The sequence below is a fragment of the Dendrobates tinctorius genome, unplaced genomic scaffold (assembly GCF_039654945.1).
Source record: "Dendrobates tinctorius isolate UK_male_01 unplaced genomic scaffold, ASM3965494v1 ptg000350l, whole genome shotgun sequence".
Taxonomy (NCBI): Eukaryota; Metazoa; Chordata; class Amphibia; order Anura; family Dendrobatidae; genus Dendrobates; species Dendrobates tinctorius.
Genome location: NW_027362016.1, coordinates 2602677 through 2622821, shown reverse-complemented (window position 1 = coordinate 2622821; position 20145 = coordinate 2602677). Strand labels below are relative to the sequence as shown.

Here is a 20145-nt window from a genome sequence, read left to right as displayed (position 1 = left end):
GAGGGATATATTATAATTTTTCATTTGACTGTTTTTTGAAGCATGATTTCTATTTGAAACGCCTTCCATTTTGCTGTACATATTTAATAACATTCATTAACTATTTGTGAATGAGTAGAAAAAGACAGCAATTTTGCCATTGAATTTTTACATTTTCAGTTTGTCTCCATGCACCAGTATAATTCTGACCCTGTGCTTCTAGAATAGGTCATGGTCGCACATAAAACACAATTTGCATGCATAATGTTACATCAAGTTTTATTTTTTATGAGATGCAAACAATTGGAGCAAAAAAGAGACAAAAATTTAGAGAAAATATTTTATTGATTGTTAAAAGTGAGACCATTTGTCCCAAAATGTGCTGAAACATGTCAGAATGACATGGGCATTTCACATTTTTTAAACTATGATTACCTACTTGTTAAGTTTTTGTTTATTAAGTATCGTTATGGTCTATTGATGTATGAGGTGAAAACTATGAAAGTAGACATACCAGCAAATCCGTTTCTAGATATATTTCATGACAGCACTGTAGAAGGTTGATTCCCTACCCTAATAGGGACAGAGAACACAAAGAGGTGAAATAGTCCCTCGTCATTGACTGTCCAAAGGATTTTTCTAGTGCCAAAAGAACAACAGACATATGCACAAAAAATCTGTTTGATGTTCCTAGAGTTCTTTTTTGAGAGGACAAATTCAGATTCACTCCAAAGACTCTCAGGAAATTTTTCAAAACCACATTACTAAGTTTTGTTTGACCTCATCTAATCAATAAATGAAGATAAAGTTTCTTGAAATTAAATGTTGATGTCAGAAGTGGGATTTGAACCCAGGGGAGACTGCAAACTGAACGCAGCGCCTTAGACCGCTCGGCCATCCCAACTTTGACATGCAACTGGTACTTAACTCCTTCCATGCTAGTCAGCAGAAATGTTACCATTCCTTGTGATTAAAAACTTGTCACACCACCCCAAAAAAGTCAATAAATAACATTTTTTATATGCGTACTTTTCGTCTGCATTAATTTTTAAACCTCCATTTATTTTGTTTGGATATTAGAAATGTTAGATTTCTCACAAATGCGGTGATGCACCACATTTCTTCAGAAACTACTGTTTGGCCACACAGCAGGGCTTTGAAAGGAAGAGCCCTATTTGGGTTTTGCAATGCAGATTTTGCAGGAATACCTTGCAGATGAAATTTGCAGAGTACCAAAACAGCAGAAAACCTCCCAAAGTGACCACATTTTAGAATTTATTTTGCACAATGAGTTAATCAACACCTGCAATTACTATTGTCAGCCTATAGGTGTTTTCACTCTGAACCATCCAGCATTGCAAGTATGCCAGTTTAGTGCCCAGCTTTTGCTTGCAGAGACAAGCAACCCATACATTTTTAAGTGGGCTCTACTCACTGGAGCAATGTCAAATATGTAGATGCTTTGTCTCACCATTAAAGTAGAAACCTCCTATATTTCAAATTAAAGATGACGGACCTGTGTGGAGCTTGTGTTTTTTGCCTTTTTGACTTTGTCCACAGCATATTTTTTAAGGACACTTGTCTCAGTAATGCCTCAGTGTTTCAAAGTCAAACAAGCTGACTATAATCATTCAGCTAGTGTCTGATAAGTGCTGTCTGTTTCAGCTATCAGGTTACCTTTTAATCCTCTTACAGCTAAGTCAATCTGAAATAAAACAAAATAGAGGAAAAATTACTAAAAAACATTCATGTGTTCAAAAGGAAAAAGTTACCGTTTCTCAAATTTTTAACATTTTGTTTTCTGTAGATAGTTAAGATTTTTAGGCCTTTTGATCATGATCAGCCCATGTGCTTTGTTTAATATCTCCTTAAAATGTAAACGGTGAAGAAAAAGCATTTTGCCGAAACCCGGGATTGGACCAGGGACCTTTAGATCTTCAGTCTAACGCTCTCCCAACTGAGCTATTTCAGCCATATCTATACATTTTCTGGGGGGTTTGACACTCTGCAAATGTCAAGTGTCACACCTGGAGGGATATATTATAATTTTTCATTTGACTGTTTTTTGAAGCATGATTTCTATTTGAAACACCTTCCATTTTGCTGTACATATTTAATAACATTCATTAACTATTTGTGAATGAGTAGAAAAAGACAGCAATTTTGCCATTGAATTTTTACATTTTCAGTTTGTCTCCATGCACCAGTATAATTCTGACCCTGTGCTTCTAGAATAGGTCATGGTCGCACATAAAACACAATTTGCATGCATAATGTTACATCAAGTTTTATTTTTTATGAGATGCAAACAATTGGAGCAAAAAAGAGACAAAAATTTAGAGAAAATATTTTATTGATTGTTAAAAGTGAGACCATTTGTCCCAAAATGTGCTGAAACATGTCAGAAGGACATGGGCATTTCACATTTTTTAAACTATGATTACCTACTTGTTAAGTTTTTGTTTATTAAGTATCGCTATGGTCTATTGATGTATGAGGTGAAAACTATGAAAGTAGACTTACCAGCAAATCCGTTTCTAGATATATTTCATGACAGCACTGTAGAAGGTTGATTCCCTACCCTAATAGGGACAGAGAACACAAAGAGGTGAAATAGTCCCTCGTCATTGACTGTCCAAAGGATTTTTCTAGTGCCAAAAGAACAACAGACATATGCACAAAAAATCTGTTTGATGTTCCTAGAGTTCTTTTTTGAGAGGACAAATTCAGATTCACTCCAAAGACTCTCAGGAAATTTTTCAAAACCACATTACTAAGTTTTGTTTGACCTCATCTAATCAATAAATGAAGATAAAGTTTCTTGAAATTAAATGTTGATGTCAGAAGTGGGATTTGAACCCACGCCTCCAGGGGAGACTGCGACATGAACGCAGCACCTTAGACCGCTCGGCCATCCTGACTTCACTATGCAATTGGAACTTAACTCCTTCCATGCTAGTCAGCAGAAATGTTACCATTCCTTGTGATTAAAAACTTGTCACACCACCCCAAAAAAGTCAATAAATAACATTTTTTATATGCGTACTTTTCGTCTGCATTAATTTTTAAACCTCCATTTATTTTGTTTGGATATTAGAAATGTTAGATTTCTCACAAATGCGGTGATGCACCACATTTCTTCAGAAACTACTGTTTGGCCACACAGCAGGGCTTTGAAAGGAAGAGCCCTATTTGGGTTTTGCAATGCAGATTTTGCAGGAATACCTTGCAGATGAAATTTGCAGAGTATCAAAACAGCAGAAAACCTCCCAAAGTGACCACATTTTAGAAATTATTTTGCACAATGAGTTAATCAACACCTGCAATTACTATTGTCAGCCTATAGGTGTTTTCACTCTGAACCATCCAGCATTGCAAGTATGCCAGTTTAGTGCCCAGCTTTTGCTTGCAGAGACAAGCAACCCATACATTTTTAAGTGGGCTCTACTCACTGGAGCAATGTCAAATATGTAGATGCTTTGTCTCACCATTAAAGTAGAAACCTCCTATATTTCAAATTAAAGATGACGGACCTGTGTGGAGCTTGTGTTTTTTGCCTTTTTGACTTTGTCCACAGCATATTTTTTAAGGACATTTGTCTCAGTAATGCCTCAGTGTTTCAAAGTCAAACAAGCTGACTATAATCATTCAGCTAGTGTCTGATAAGTGCTGTCTGTTTCAGCTAACAGGTTACCTTTTAATCCTCTTACAGCTAAGTCAATCTGAAATAAAACAAAAGAGAGGAAAAATTACTAAAAAACATTCATGTGTTCAAAAGGAAAAAGTTACCGTTTCTCAAATTTTAACATTTTGTTTTCTGTAGATAGTTAAGATTTTTAGGCCTTTTGATCATGATCAGCCCATGTGCTTTGTTTAATATCTCCTTAAAATGTAAACGGTGAAGAAAAAGCATTTTGCCAAAACCCGGGATTGGACCAGTGACCTTTAGATCTTCAGTCTAACGCTCTCCCAAATGAGCTATTTCGGCCATATCTATACATTTTCTGGAGGTTTGACACTCTGCAAATGTCAAGTGTCACACCTGGAGGGATATATTATAATTTTTCATTTGACTGTTTTTTGAAGCATGATTTCTATTTGAAACGCCTTCCATTTTGCTGTACATATTTAATAACATTCATTAACTATTTGTGAATGAGTAGAAAAAGACAGCAATTTTGCCATTGAATTTTTACATTTTCAGTTTGTCTCCATGCACCAGTATAATTCTGACCCTGTGCTTCTAGAATAGGTCATGGTCGCACATAAAACACAATTTGCATGCATAATGTTACATCAAGTTTTATTTTTTATGAGATGCAAACAATTGGAGCAAAAAAGAGACAAAAATTTAGAGAAAATATTTTATTGATTGTTAAAAGTGAGACCATTTGTCCCAAAATGTGCTGAAACATGTCAGAAGGACATGGGCATTTCACATTTTTTAAACTATGATTACCTACTTGTTAAGTTTTTGTTTATTAAGTATCGTTATGGTCTATTGATGTATGAGGTGAAAACTATGAAAGTAGACTTACCAGCAAATCCGTTTCTAGATATATTTCATGACAGCACTGTAGAAGGTTGATTCCCTACCCTAATAGGGACAGAGAACACAAAGAGGTGAAATAGTCCCTCCTCATTGACTGTCCAAAGGATTTTTCTAGTGCCAAAAGAACAACAGACATATGCACAAAAAATCTGTTTGATGTTCCTAGAGTTCTTTTTTGAGAGGACAAATTCAGATTCATTCCAAAGACTCTCAGGAAATTTTTCAAAACCACATTACTAAGTTTTGTTTGACCTCATCTAATCAATAAATGAAGATAAAGTTTCTTGAAATTAAATGTTGATGTCAGAAGTGGGATTTGAACCCACGCCTCCAGGGGAGTCTGCGACCTGAACGCAGCACCTTAGACCGCTCGGCCATCCTGACTTCGATATGCAATTGGAACTTAACTCCTTCCATGCTAGTCAGCAGAAATGTTACCATTCCTTGTGATTAAAAACTTGTCACACCACCCCAAAAAGTCAATAAATAACATTTTTTATATGCGTACTTTTCGTCTGCATTAATTTTTAAACCTCCATTTATTTTGTTTGGATATTAGAAATGTTAGATTTCTCACAAATGCGGTGATGCACCACATTTCTTCAGAAACTACTGTTTGGCCACACAGCAGGGCTTTGAAAGAAAGAGCCCTATTTGGGTTTTGCAATGCTGATTTTGCAGGAATACCTTGCAGATGAAATTTGCATAGTACCAAAACAGCAGAAAACCTCCCAAAGTGACCACATTTTAGAAATTATTTTGCACAATGAGTTAATCAACACCTGCAATTACTATTGTCAGCCTATAGGTGTTTTCACTCTGAACCATCCAGCATTGCAAGTATGCCAGTTTAGTGACCAGCTTTTGCTTGCAGAGACAAGCAACCCATACATTTTTAAGTGGGCTCTACTCACTGGAGCAATGTCAAATATGTAGATGCTTTGTCTCACCATTAAAGTAGAAACCTCCTATATTTCAAATTAAAGATGACGGACCTGTGTGGAGCTTGTGTTTTTTGCCTTTTTGACTTTGTCCACAGCATATTTTTTAAGGACATTTGTCTCAGTAATGCCTCAGTGTTTCAAAGTCAAACAAGCTGACTATAATCATTCAGCTAGTGTCTGATAAGTGCTGTCTGTTTCAGCTATCAGGTTACCTTTTAATCCTCTTACAGCTAAGTCAATCTGAAATAAAACAAAAGAGAGGAAAAATTACTAAAAAAACATTCATGTGTTCAAAAGGAAAAAGTTACCGTTTCTCAAATTTTTAACATTTTGTTTTCTGTAGATAGTTAAGATTTTTAGGCCTTTTGATCATGATCAGCCCATGTGCTTTGTTTAATATCTCCTTAAAATGTAAACGGTGAAGAAAAAGCATTTTGCCGAAACCCGGGATTGGACCAGGGACTTTTAGATTTTCAGTCTAACGCTCTCCCAACTGAGATATTTCGGCCATATCTATACATTTTCTGGGGGGTTTGACACTCTGCAAATGTCAAGTGTCACACCTGGAGGGATATATTATAATTTTTCATTTGACTGTTTTTTGAAGCATGATTTCTATTTGAAACGCCTTCCATTTTGCTGTACATATTTAATAACATTCATTAACTATTTGTGAATGAGTAGAAAAAGACAGCAATTTTGCCATTGAATTTTTACATTTTCAGTTTGTCTCCATGCACCAGTATAATTCTGACCCTGTGCTTCTAGAATAGGTCATGGTCGCACATAAAACACAATTTGCATGCATAATGTTACATCAAGTTTTATTTTTTATGAGATGCAAACAATTGGAGCAAAAAAGAGACAAAAATTTAGAGAAAATATTTTATTGATTGTTAAAAGTGAGACCATTTGTCCCAAAATGTGCTGAAACATGTCAGAAGGACATGGGCATTTCACATTTTTTAAACTATGATTACCTACTTGTTAAGTTTTTGTTTATTAAGTATCGCTATGGTCTATTGATGTATGAGGTGAAAACTATGAAAGTAGACTTACCAGCAAATCCGTTTCTAGATATATTTCATGACAGCACTGTAGAAGGTTGATTCCCTACCCTAATAGGGACAGAGAACACAAAGAGGTGAAATAGTCCCTCGTCATTGACTGTCCAAAGGATTTTTCTAGTGCCAAAAGAACAACAGACATATGCACAAAAAATCTGTTTGATGTTCCTAGAGTTCTTTTTTGAGAGGACAAATTCAGATTCACTCCAAAGACTCTCAGGAAATTTTTCAAAACCATATTACTAAGTTTTGTTTGACCTCATCTAATCAATAAATGAAGATAAAGTTTCTTGAAATTAAATGTTGATGTCAGAAGTGGGATTTGAACCCACGTCTCCAGGGGAGACTGCAACCTGAACCCAGCGCCTCGGACATCCCGACTTTGATATGCAATTGGAGCTTAACTCCTTCCATGCTAGTCAGCAGAAATGTTACCATTCCTTGTGATTAAAAACTTGTCACACCACCCCAAAAAAGTCAATAAATAACATTTTTTATATGCGTACTTTTCGTCTGCATTAATTTTTAAACCTCCATTTATTTTGTTTGGATATTAGAAATGTTAGATTTCTCACAAATGCGGTGATGCACCACATTTCTTCAGAAACTACTGTTTGGCCACACAGCAGGGCTTTGAAAGGAAGAGCCCTATTTGGGTTTTGCAATGCAGATTTTGCAGGAATACCTTGCAGATGAAATTTGCAGAGTACCAAAACAGCAGATAACCTCCCAAAGTGACCACATTTTAGAAATTATTTTGCACAATGAGTTAATCAACACCTGCAATTACTATTGTCAGCCTATAGGTGTTTTCACTCTGAACCATCCAGCATTGCAAGTATGCCAGTTTAGTGCCCAGCTTTTGCTTGCAGAGACAAGCAACCCATACATTTTTAAGTGGGCTCTACTCACTGGAGCAATGTCAAATATGTAGATGCTTTGTCTCACCATTAAAGTAGAAACCTCCTATATTTCAAATTAAAGATGACGGACCTGTGTGGAGCTTGTGTTTTTTGCCTTTTTGACTTTGTCCACAGCATATTTTTTAAGGACATTTGTCTCAGTAATGCCTCAGTGTTTCAAAGTCAAACAAGCTGACTATAATCATTCAGCTAGTGTCTGATAAGTGCTGTCTGTTTCAGCTATCAGGTTACCTTTTAATCCTTTTACAGCTAAGTCAATCTGAAATAAAACAAAATAGAGGAAAAATTACTAAAAAACATTCAAGTGTTCAAAAGGAAAAAGTTACCGTTTCTCAAATTTTTAACATTTTGTTTTCTGTTTTCTGTAGATAGTTAAGATTTTTAGGCCTTTTGATCATGATCAGTCCATGTGCTTTGTTTAATATCTCCTTAAAATGTAAACGGTGAAGAAAAAGCATTTTGCCGAAACCCGGGATTGGACCAGGGACCTTTAGATCTTCAGTCTAACGCTCTCTCAACTGAGCTATTTTGACGATATCTATACATTTTCTGGGGGGTTTGACACTCTGCAAATGTCAAGTGTCACACCTGGAGGGATATATTATAATTTTTCATTTGACTGTTTTTTGAAGCATGATTTCTATTTGAAACGCCTTCCATTTTGCTGTACATATTTAATAACATTCATTAACTATTTGTGAATGAGTAGAAAAAGACAGCAATTTTGCCATTGAATTTTTACATTTTCAGTTTGTCTCCATGCACCAGTATAATTCTGACCCTGTGCTTCTAGAATAGGTCATGGTCGCACATAAAACACAATTTGCATGCATAATGTAACATCAAGTTTTATTTTTTATGAGATGCAAACAATTGGAGCAAAAAAGAGACACAAATTTAGAGAAAACATTTTATTGATTGTTAAAAGTGAGACCATTTGTCCCAAAATGTGCTGAAACATGTCAGAATGACATGGGCATTTCACATTTTTTAAACTATGATTACCTACTTGTTAAGTTTTTGTTTATTAAGTATCGTTATGGTCTATTGATGTATGAGGTGAAAACTATGAAAGTAGACTTACCAGCAAATCCGTTTCTAGATATATTTCATGACAGCACTGTAGAAGGTTGATTCCCTACCCTAATAGGGACAGAGAACACAAAGAGGTGAAATAGTCCCTCCTCATTGACTGTCCAAAGGATTTTTCTAGTGCCAAAAGAACAACAGACATATGCACAAAAAATCTGTTTGATGTTCCTAGAGTTCTTTTTTGAGAGGACAAATTCAGATTCACTCCAAAGACTCTCAGGAAATTTTTCAAAACCACATTACTAAGTTTTGTTTGACCTCATCTAATCAATAAATGAAGATAAAGTTTCTTGAAATTAAATGTTGATGTCAGAAGTGGGATTTGAACCCACGCCTCCAGGGGAGACTGCGACCTGCGACTGCGACAAAATAGAGGAAAAATTACTAAAAAACATTCATGTGTTCAAAAGGAAAAAGTTACCGTTTCTCAAATTTTTAACATTTTGTTTTCTGTAGATAGTTAAGATTTTTAGGCCTTTTGATCATGATCAGTCCATGTGCTTTGTTTAATATCTCCTTAAAATGTAAACGGTGAAGAAAAAGCATTTTGCCGAAACCCGGGATTGGACCTGGGACCTTTAGATCTTCAGTCTAACGCTCTCCCAACATTTTATGGGGGGTTTGACACTCTGCAAATGTCAAGTGTCACACCTGGAGGGATATATTATAATTTTTCATTTGACTGTTTTTTGAAGCATGATTTCTATTTGAAACGACTTCCATTTTGCTGTACATATTTAATAACATTCATTAACTATTTGTGAATGAGTAGAAAAAGACAGCAATTTTGCCATTGAATTTTTACATTTTCAGTTTGTCTTCATGCACCAGTATAATTCTGACCCTGTGCTTCTAGAATAGGTCATGGTCGCACATAAAACACAATTTGCATGCATAATGTTACATCAAGTTTTATTTTTTATGAGATGCAAACAATTGGAGCAAAAAAGAGACAAAAATTTAGAGAAAATATTTTATTGATTGTTAAAAGTGAGACCATTTGTCCCAAAATGTGCTGAAACATGTCAGAATGACATGGGCATTTCACATTTTTTAAACTATGATTACCTACTTGTTAAGTTTTTGTTTATTAAGTATTGTTATGGTCTATTGATGTATGAGGTGAAAACTATGAAAGTAGACTTACCAGCAAATCGTTTCTAGATATATTTCATGACAGCACTGTAGAAGGTTGATTCCCTACCCTAATAGGGACAGAGAACACAAAGAGGTGAAATAGTCCCTCCTCATTGACTGTCCAAAGGATTTTTCTAGTGCCAAAAAACTCTAGGAACATCAAACAGATTTTGGGAGGAGACACAGATTAGATATTAGAAAAAACTTTTTGACAGTTAGAGTGATCAATGAGTGGAACAGGCTGCCACGAGAAGTGGTGAGTTCTCCTTCAATGGAAGTCTTCAAACAGAGGCTGGACAGACATCTGACTGGGATGATTTAGCGAATCCTGCTTTGAGCAGGGGGTTGGACCAGATGGCCCAGGAGGTCCCTTCCAACTCTACGATTCTATGATTCTATGATTCTATGATTCTATGATAACAGACATATGCACAAAAAATCTGTTTGATGTTCCTAGAGTTCTTTTTTGAGAGGACAAATTCAGATTCACTCCAAAGACTCTCAGGAAATTTTTCAAAACCACATTACTAAGTTTTGTTTGACCTCATCTAATCAATGAAGATAAAGTTTCTTGAAATTAAATGTTGATGTCAGAAGTGGGATTTGAACCCACGCCTCCAGGGGAGACTGCGACCTGAACGCAGCGCCTTAGACCGCTCGGCCATCCTGACTTCGATATGCAATTGGAACTTAACTCCTTCCATGCTAGTCAGCAGAAATGTTACCATTCCTTGTGATTAAAAACTTGTCACACCACCCCAAAAAAGTCAATAAATAACATTTTTTATATGCGTACTTTTCGTCTGCATTAATTTTTAAACCTCCATTTATTTTGTTTGGATATTAGAAATGTTAGATTTCTCACAAATGCGGTGATGCACCACATTTCTTCAGAAACTACTGTTTGGCCACACAGCAGGGCTTTGAAAGGAAGAGCCCTATTTGGGTTTTGCAATGCTGATTTTGCAGGAATACCTTGCAGATGAAATTTGCAGAGTACCAAAACAGCAGAAAACCTCCCAAAGTGACCACATTTTAGAAATTATTTTGCACAATGAGTTAATCAACACCTGCAATTACTATTGTCAGCCTATAGGTGTTTTCACTCTGAACCATCCAGCATTGCAAGTATGCCAGTTTAGTGCCCAGCTTTTGCTTGCAGAGACAAGCAACCCATACATTTTTAAGTGGGCTCTACTCACTGGAGCAATGTCAAATATGTAGATGCTTTGTCTCACCATTAAAGTAGAAACCTCCTATATTTCAAATTAAAGATGACGGACCTGTGTGGAGCTTGTGTTTTTTGCCTTTTTGACTTTGTCCACAGCATATTTTTTAAGGACATTTGTCTCAGTAATGCCTCAGTGTTTCAAAGTCAAACAAGCTGACTATAATCATTCAGCTAGTGTCTGATAAGTGCTGTCTGTTTCAGCTATCAGGTTACCTTTTAATCCTCTTACAGCTAAGTCAATCTGAAATAAAACAAAATAGAGGAAAAATTACTAAAAAACATTCATGTGTTCAAAAGGAAAAAGTTACCGTTTCTCAAATTTTTAACATTTTGTTTTCTGTAGATAGTTAAGATTTTTAGGCCTTTTGATCATGATCAGTCCATGTGCTTTGTTTAATATCTCCTTAAAATGTAAACGGTGAAGAAAAAGCATTTTGCCGAAACCCGGGATTGGACCAGGGACCTTTAGATCTTCAGTCTAATGCTCTCCCAACTGAGCTATTTCGGCCATATCTATACATTTTCTGGGGGGTTTGACACTCTGCAAATGTCAAGTGTCACACCTGGAGGGATATATTATAATTTTTCATTTGACTGTTTTTTGAAGCATGATTTCTTTTTGAAACGACTTCCATTTTGCTGTACATATTTAATAACATTCATTAACTATTTGTGAATGAGTAGAAAAAGACAGCAATTTTGCCATTGAATTTTTACATTTTCAGTTTGTCTCCATGCACCAGTATAATTCTGACCCTGTGCTTCTAGAATAGGTCATGGTCGCACATAAAACACAATTTGCATGCATAATGTTACATCAAGTTTTATTTTTTATGAGATGCAAACAATTGGAGCAAAAAAGAGACAACAATTTAGAGAAAATATTTTATTGATTGTTAAAAGTGAGACCATTTGTCCCAAAATGTGCTGAAACATGTCAGAAGGACATGGGCATTTCACATTTTTTAAACTATGATTACCTACTTGTTAAGTTTTTGTTTATTAAGTATCGTTATGGTCTATTGATGTATGAGGTGAAAACTATGAAAGTAGACTTACCAGCAAATCCGTTTCTAGATATATTTCATGACAGCACTGTAGAAGGTTGATTCCCTACCCTAATAGGGACAGAGAACACAAAGAGGTGAAATAGTCCCTCCTCATTGACTGTCCAAAGGATTTTTCTAGTGCCAAAAGAACAACAGACATATGCACAAAAAATCTGTTTGATGTTCCTAGAGTTCTTTTTTGAGAGGACAAATTCAGATTCACTCCAAAGACTCTCAGGAAATTTTTCAAAACCACATTACTAAGTTTTGTTCGACCTCATCTAATCAATCAAGATAAAGTTTCTTGAAATTAAATGTTGATGTCAGAAGTGGGATTTGAACCCACGCCTCCAGGGGAGACTGTGACCTGAACGCAGCGCCTTAGACCGCTTGGCCATCCTGACTTCGATATGCAATTGGAACTTAACTCCTTCCATGCTAGTCAGCAGAAATGTTACCATTCCTTGTGATTACAAACTTGTCACACCACCCCAAAAAAGTCAATAAATAACATTTTTTATATGCGTACTTTTCGTCTGCATTAATTTTTAAACCTCCATTTATTTTGTTTGGATATTAGAAATGTTAGATTTCTCACAAATGCGGTGATGCACCACATTTCTTCAGAAACTACTGTTTGGCCACACAGCAGGGCTTTGAAAGGAAGATCCCTATTTGGGTTTTGCAATGCAGATTTTGCAGGAATACCTTGCAGATGAAATTTGCAGAGTATCAAAACAGCAGAAAACCTCCCAAAGTGACCACATTTTAGAAATTATTTTGCACAATGAGTTAATCAACACCTGCAATTACTATTGTCAGCCTATAGGTGTTTTCACTCTGAACCATCCAGCATTGCAAGTATGCCAGTTTAGTGCCCAGCTTTTGCTTGCAGAGACAAGCAACCCATACATTTTTAAGTGGGCTCTACTCACTGGAGCAATGTCAAATATGTAGATGCTTTGTCTCACCATTAAAGTAGAAACCTCCTATATTTCAAATTAAAGATGACGGACCTGTGTGGAGCTTGTGTTTTTTGCCTTTTTGACTTTGTCCACAGCATATTTTTTAAGGACATTTGTCTCAGTAATGCCTCAGTGTTTCAAAGTCAAACAAGCTGACTATAATCATTCAGCTAGTGTCTGATAAGTGCTGTCTGTTTCAGCTATCAGGTTACCTTTTAATCCTCTTACAGCTAAGTCAATCTGAAATAAAACAAAATAGAGGAAAAATTACTAAAAAACATTCATGTGTTCAAAAGGAAAAAGTTACCGTTTCTCAAATTTTTAACATTTTGTTTTCTGTAGATAGTTAAGATTTTTAGGCCTTTTGATCATGATCAGTCCATGTGCTTTGTTTAATATCTCCTTAAAATGTAAACGGTGAAGAAAAAGCATTTTGCCGAAACCCGGGATTGGACCAGGGCCCTTTAGATCTTCAGTCTAACGCTCTCCCAACTGAGCTATTTTGACGATATCTATACATTTTCTGGGGGGTTTGACACTCTGCAAATGTCAAGTGTCACACCTGGAGGGATATATTATAATTTTTCATTTGACTGTTTTTTGAAGCATGATTTCTATTTGAAACGCCTTCCATTTTGCTGTACATATTTAATAACATTCATTAACTATTTGTGAATGAGTAGAAAAAGACAGCAATTTTGCCATTGAATTTTTACATTTTCAGTTTGTCTCCATGCACCAGTATAATTCTGACCCTGTGCTTCTAGAATAGGTCATGGTCGCACATAAAACACAATTTGAATGCATAATGTTACATCAAGTTTTATTTTTTATGAGATGCAAACAATTGGAGCAAAAAAGAGACAAAAATTTAGAGAAAACATTTTATTGATTGTTAAAAGTGAGACCATTTGTCCCAAAATGTGCTGAAACATGTCTGAATGACATGGGCATTTCACATTTTTTAAACTATGATCACCTACTTGTTAAGTTTTTGTTTATTAAGTATCGTTATGGTCTATTGATGTATGAGGTGAAAACTATGAAAGTAGACTTACCAGCAAATCCAATTCTAGATATATTTCATGACAGCACTGTAGAAGGTTGATTCCCTACCCTAATAGGGACAGAGAACACAAAGAGGTGAAATAGTCCCTCCTCATTGACTGTCCAAAGGATTTTTCTAGTGCCAAAAGAACAACAGACATATGCACAAAAAATCTGTTTGATGTTCCTAGAGTTCTTTTTTGAGAGGACAAATTCAGATTCACTCCAAAGACTCTCAGGAAATTTTTCAAAACCACATTACTAAGTTTTGTTTGACCTCATCTAATCAATAAATGAAGATAAAGTTTCTTGAAATTAAATGTTGATGTCAGAAGTGGGATTTGAACCCACGCCTCCAGGGGAGACTGCGACCTGCGACTGCGACAAAATAGAGGAAAAATTACTAAAAAACATTCATGTGTTCAAAAGGAAAAAGTTACCGTTTCTCAAATTTTTAACATTTTGTTTTCTGTAGATAGTTAAGATTTTTAGGCCTTTTGATCATGATCAGTCCATGTGCTTTGTTTAATATCTCCTTAAAATGTAAACGGTGAAGAAAAAGCATTTTGCCGAAACCCGGGATTGGACCAGGGCCCTTTAGATCTTCAGTCTAACGCTCTCCCAACTGAGCTATTTTGACGATATCTATACATTTTCTGGGGGGTTTGACACTCTGCAAATGTCAAGTGTCACACCTGGAGGGATATATTATAATTTTTCATTTGACTGTTTTTTGAAGCATGATTTCTATTTGAAACGCCTTCCATTTTGCTGTACATATTTAATAACATTCATTAACTATTTGTGAATGAGTAGAAAAAGACAGCAATTTTGCCATTGAATTTTTACATTTTCAGTTTGTCTCCATGCACCAGTATAATTCTGACCCTGTGCTTCTAGAATAGGTCATGGTCGCACATAAAACACAATTTGCATGCATAATGTTACATCAAGTTTTATTTTTTATGAGATGCAAACAATTGGAGCAAACAAGAGACAAAAATTTAGAGAAAATATTTTATTGATTGTTAAAAGTGAGACCATTTGTCCCAAAATGTGCTGAAACATGTCAGAATGACATGGGCATTTCACATTTTTTAAACTATGATTACCTACTTGTTAAGTTTTTGTTTATTAAGTATTGTTATGGTCTATTGATGTATGAGGTGAAAACTATGAAAGTAGACTTACCAGCAAATCCGTTTCTAGATATATTTCATGACAGCACTGTAGAAGGTTGATTCCCTACCCTAATAGGGACAGAGAACACAAAGAGGTGAAATAGTCCCTCCTCATTGACTGTCCAAAGGATTTTTCTAGTGCCAAAGAACAACAGACATATGCACAAAAAATCTGTTTGATGTTCCTAGAGTTCTTTTTTGAGAGGACAAATTCAGATTCACTCCAAAGACTCTCAGGAAATTTTTCAAAACCACATTACTAAGTTTTGTTTGACCTCATCTAATCAATAAATGAAGATAAAGTTTCTTGAAATTAAATGTTGATGTCAGAAGTGGGATTTGAACCCACGCCTCCAGGGGAGACTGCGACCTGCGACTGCGACAAAATAGAGGAAAAATTACTAAAAAACATTCATGTGTTCAAAAGGAAAAAGTTACCGTTTCTCAAATTTTTAACATTTTGTTTTCTGTAGATAGTTAAGATTTTTAGGCCTTTTGATCATGATCAGTCCATGTGCTTTGTTTAATATCTCCTTAAAATGTAAACGGTGAAGAAAAAGCATTTTGCCGAAACCCGGGATTGGACCAGGGACCTTTAGATCTTCAGTCTAACGCTCTCCCAACATTTTATGGGGGGTTTGACACTCTGCAAATGTCAAGTGTCACACCTGGAGGGATATATTATAATTTTTCATTTGACTGTTTTTTGAAGCATGATTTCTATTTGAAACGCCTTCCATTTTGCTGTACATATTTAATAACATTCATTAACTATTTGTGAATGAGTAGAAAAAGACAGCAATTTTGCCATTGAATTTTTACATTTTCATTTTGTCTCCATGCACCAGTATAATTCTGACCCTGTGCTTCTAGAATAGGTCATGGTCGCACATAAAACACAATTTGCATGCATAATGTTACATCAAGTTTTATTTTTTATGAGATGCAAACAATTGGAGCAAAAAAGAGACAAAAATTTAGAGAAAATATTTTATTGATTGTTAAAAGTGAGACCATTTGTCCCAAAATGTGCTGAAACATGTCAGAATGACATGGGCATTTCACATTTTTTAAACTATGATTACCTACTTGTTAAGTTTTTGTTTATTAAGTATCGTTATGGTCTATTGATGTATGAGGTGAAAACTATGAAAGTAGACTTACCAGCAAATCCGTTTCTAGATATATTTCATGACAGCACTGTAGAAGGTTGATTCCCTACCCTAATAGGGACAGAGAACACAAAGAGGTGAAATAGTCCCTCCTCATTGACTGTCCAAAGGATTTTTCTAGTGCCAAAAGAACAACAGACATATGCACAAAAAATCTGTTTGATGTTCCTAGAGTTCTTTTTTGAGAGGACAAATTCAGATTCACTCCAAAGACTCTCAGGAAATTTTTCAAAACCACATTACTAAGTTTTGTTTGACCTCATCTAATCAATAAATGAAGATAAAGTTTCTTGAAATTAAATGTTGATGTCAGAAGTGGGATTTGAACCCACGCCTCCAGGGGAGACTGCGACCTGCGACTGCGACAAAATAGAGGAAAAATTACTAAAAAACATTCATGTGTTCAAAAGGAAAAAGTTACCGTTTCTCAAATTTTTAACATTTTGTTTTCTGTAGATAGTTAAGATTTTTAGGCCTTTTGATCATGATCAGTCCATGTGCTTTGTTTAATATCTCCTTAAAATGTAAACGGTGAAGAAAAAGCATTTTGCCGAAACCCGGGATTGGACCAGGGACCTTTAGATCTTCAGTTTAACGCTCTCCCAACATTTTATGGGGGGTTTGACACTCTGCAAATGTCAAGTGTCACACCTGGAGGGATATATTATAATTTTTCATTTGACTGTTTTTTGAAGCATGATTTCTATTTGAAACGCCTTCCATTTTGCTGTACATATTTAATAACATTCATTAACTATTTGTGAATGAGTAGAAAAAGACAGCAATTTTGCCATTGAATTTTTACATTTTCAGTTTGTCTCCATGCACCAGTATAATTCTGACCCTGTGCTTCTAGAATAGGTCATGGTCGCACATAAAACACAATTTGCATGCATAATGTTACATCAAGTTTTATTTTTTATGAGATGCAAACAATTGGAGCAAAAAAGAGACAAAAATTTAGAGAAAATATTTTATTGATTGTTAAAAGTGAGACCATTTGTCCAAAAATGTGCTGAAACATGTCAGAATGACATGGGCATTTCACATTTTTTAAACTATGATTACCTACTTGTTAAGTTTTTGTTTATTAAGTATCGTTATGGTCTATTGATGTATGAGGTGAAAACTATGAAAGTAGACTTACCAGCAAATCCGTTTCTAGATATATTTCATGACAGCACTGTAGAAGGTTGATTCCCTACCCTAATAGGGACAGAGAACACAAAGAGGTGAAATAGTCCCTCCTCATTGACTGTCCAAAGGATTTTTCTAGTGCCAAAAGAACAACAGACATATGCACAAAAAATCTGTTTGATGTTCCTAGAGTTCTTTTTTGAGAGGACAAATTCAGATTCACTCCAAAGACTCTCAGGAAATTTTTCAAAACCACATTACTAAGTTTTGTTTGACCTCATCTAATCAATAAATGAAGATAAAGTTTCTTGAAATTAAAAGGTGATCTCAGAAGTGGGATTTGCACCCACACCTCCAGGGGAGACTGCGACCTGAATGCAGCGCCTTAGACCGCTCGGCCATCCTGACTTTGATATGCAACTGGAACTTAACTCCTTCCATGCTAGTCAGCAGAAATGTTACCATTCTTTGTGATTAAAAACTTGTCACACCACCCCAAAAAAAGTCAATAAATAACATTTTTTATATGCGTACTTTTCGTCTGCATTAATTTTTAAACCTCCATTTATTTTGTTTGGATATTAGAAATGTTAGATTTCTCACAAATGCGGTGATGCACCACATTTCTTCAGAAACTACTGTTTGGCCACACAGCAGGGCTTTGAAAGGAAGAGCCCTATTTGGGTTTTGCAATGCAGATTTTGCAGGAATACCTTGCAGATGAAATTTGCAGAGTACCAAAACAACAGAAAACCTCCCAAAGTGACCACATTTTAGAAATTATTTTGCACAATGAGTTAATCAACACCTGCAATTACTATTGTCAGCCTATAGGTGTTTTCACTCTGAACCATCCAGCATTGCAAGTATGCCAGTTTAGTGCCCAGCTTTTGCTTGCAGAGACAAGCAACCCATACATTTTTAAGTGGGCTCTACTCACTGGAGCAATGTCAAATATGTAGATGCTTTGTCTCACCATTAAAGTAGAAACCTCCTATATTTCAAATTAAAGATGACGGACCTGTGTGGAGCTTGTGTTTTTTGCCTTTTTGACTTTGTCCACAGCATATTTTTTAAGGACATTTGTCTCAGTAATGCCTCAGTGTTTCAAAGTCAAACAAGCTGACTATAATCATTCAGCTAGTGTCTGATAAGTGCTGTCTGTTTCAGCTATCAGGTTACCTTTTAATCCTCTTACAGCTAAGTCAATCTGAAATAAAACAAAATAGAGGAAAAATTACTAAAAAACATTCATGTGTTCAAAAGGAAAAAGTTACCGTTTCTCAAATTTTTAACATTTTGTTTTCTGTAGATAGTTAAGATTTTTAGGCCTTTTGATCATGATCAGTCCATGTGCTTTGTTTAATATCTCCTTAAAATGTAAACGGTGAAGAAAAAGCATTTTGCCGAAACCCGGGAATGGACCAGGGACCTTTAGATCTTCAGTCTTACGCTCTCCCAACTGAGCTATTTCGGCCATATCTATACATTTTCTGGGGGGTTTGACACTCTGCAAATGTCAAGTGTCACACCTGGAGGGATATATTATAATTTTTCATTTGACTGTTTTTTGAAGCATGATTTCTATTTGAAACGCCTTCCATTTTGCTGTACATATTTAATAACATTCATTAACTATTTGTGAATGAGTAGAAAAAGACAGCAATTTTGCCATTGAATTTTTACATTTTCAGTTTGTCTCCATGCACCAGTATAATTCTGACCCTGTGCTTCTAGAATAGGTCATGGTCGCACATAAAACACAATTTGCATGCATAATGTTACATCAAGTTTTATTTTTTATGAGATGCAAACAATTGGAGCAAAAAAGAGACAAAAATTTAGAGAAAATATTTTATTGATTGTTAATGTTAAAAGTGAGACCATTTGTCCCAAAATGTGCTGAAACATGTCAGAAGGACATGGGCATTTCACATTTTTAAACTATGATTACCTACTTGTTAAGTTTTTGTTTATTAAGTATCGTTATGGTCTATTGATGTATGAGGTGAAAACTATGAAAGTAGACTTACCAGCAAATCCGTTTCTAGATATATTTCATGACAGCACTGTAGAAGGTTGATTCCCTATCCTAATGGGGACAGAGAACACAAAGAGGTGAAATAGTCCCTCCTCATTGACTGTCCAAAGGATTTTTCTAGTGCCAAAAGAACAACAGACATATGCACAAAAAATCTGTTTGATGTTCCTAGAGTTCTTTTTTGAGAGGAAAAATTCAGATTCACTCCAAAGACTCTCAGGAAATTTTTCAAAACCACATTACTAAGTTTTGTTTGACCTCATCTAATCAATAAATGAAGATAAAGTTTCTTGAAATTAAATGTTGATGTCAGAAGTGGGACCTGAACGCAGCGACTTAGACCGCTCGGCCATCCCGACTTCTATATGCAATTGGAACTTAACTCCTTCCATGCTAGTCAGCAGAAATGTTACCATTCCTTGTGATTAAAAACTTGTCACACCACCCCAAAAAAGTCAATAAATAACATTTTTTATATGCGTACTTTTCGTCTGCATTAATTTTTAAACCTCCATTTATTTTGTTTGGATATTAGAAATGTTAGATTTCTCACAAATGCGGTGAAGCACCACATTTCTTCAGAAACTACTGTTTGGCCACACAGCAGGGCTTTGAAAGGAAGAGCCCT

The 20145-nt window shown here is 35.5% G+C and overlaps 4 non-coding genes across 4 annotated transcripts; all 4 read right to left on the bottom strand.

Annotated features, from left to right (window-relative positions):
- Positions 1-2817: 2817 nt before the first annotated feature.
- Positions 2818-2900, bottom strand: TRNAM-CAU (transfer RNA methionine (anticodon CAU)). The gene has a single exon. It is a non-coding gene; the product is annotated as a tRNA-Met (tRNA).
- A 1932-nt stretch (positions 2901-4832) lies between these two features.
- Positions 4833-4915, bottom strand: TRNAL-CAG (transfer RNA leucine (anticodon CAG)). The gene has a single exon. It is a non-coding gene; the product is annotated as a tRNA-Leu (tRNA).
- Positions 4916-10282: 5367 nt separating this feature from the next.
- On the bottom strand, positions 10283-10365 carry TRNAL-CAG (transfer RNA leucine (anticodon CAG)). Its single transcript has one exon. It is a non-coding gene; the product is annotated as a tRNA-Leu (tRNA).
- Positions 10366-11360: 995 nt separating this feature from the next.
- Positions 11361-11433, bottom strand: TRNAF-GAA (transfer RNA phenylalanine (anticodon GAA)). Its single transcript has one exon. It is a non-coding gene; the product is annotated as a tRNA-Phe (tRNA).
- Positions 11434-20145: the final 8712 nt, after the last annotated feature.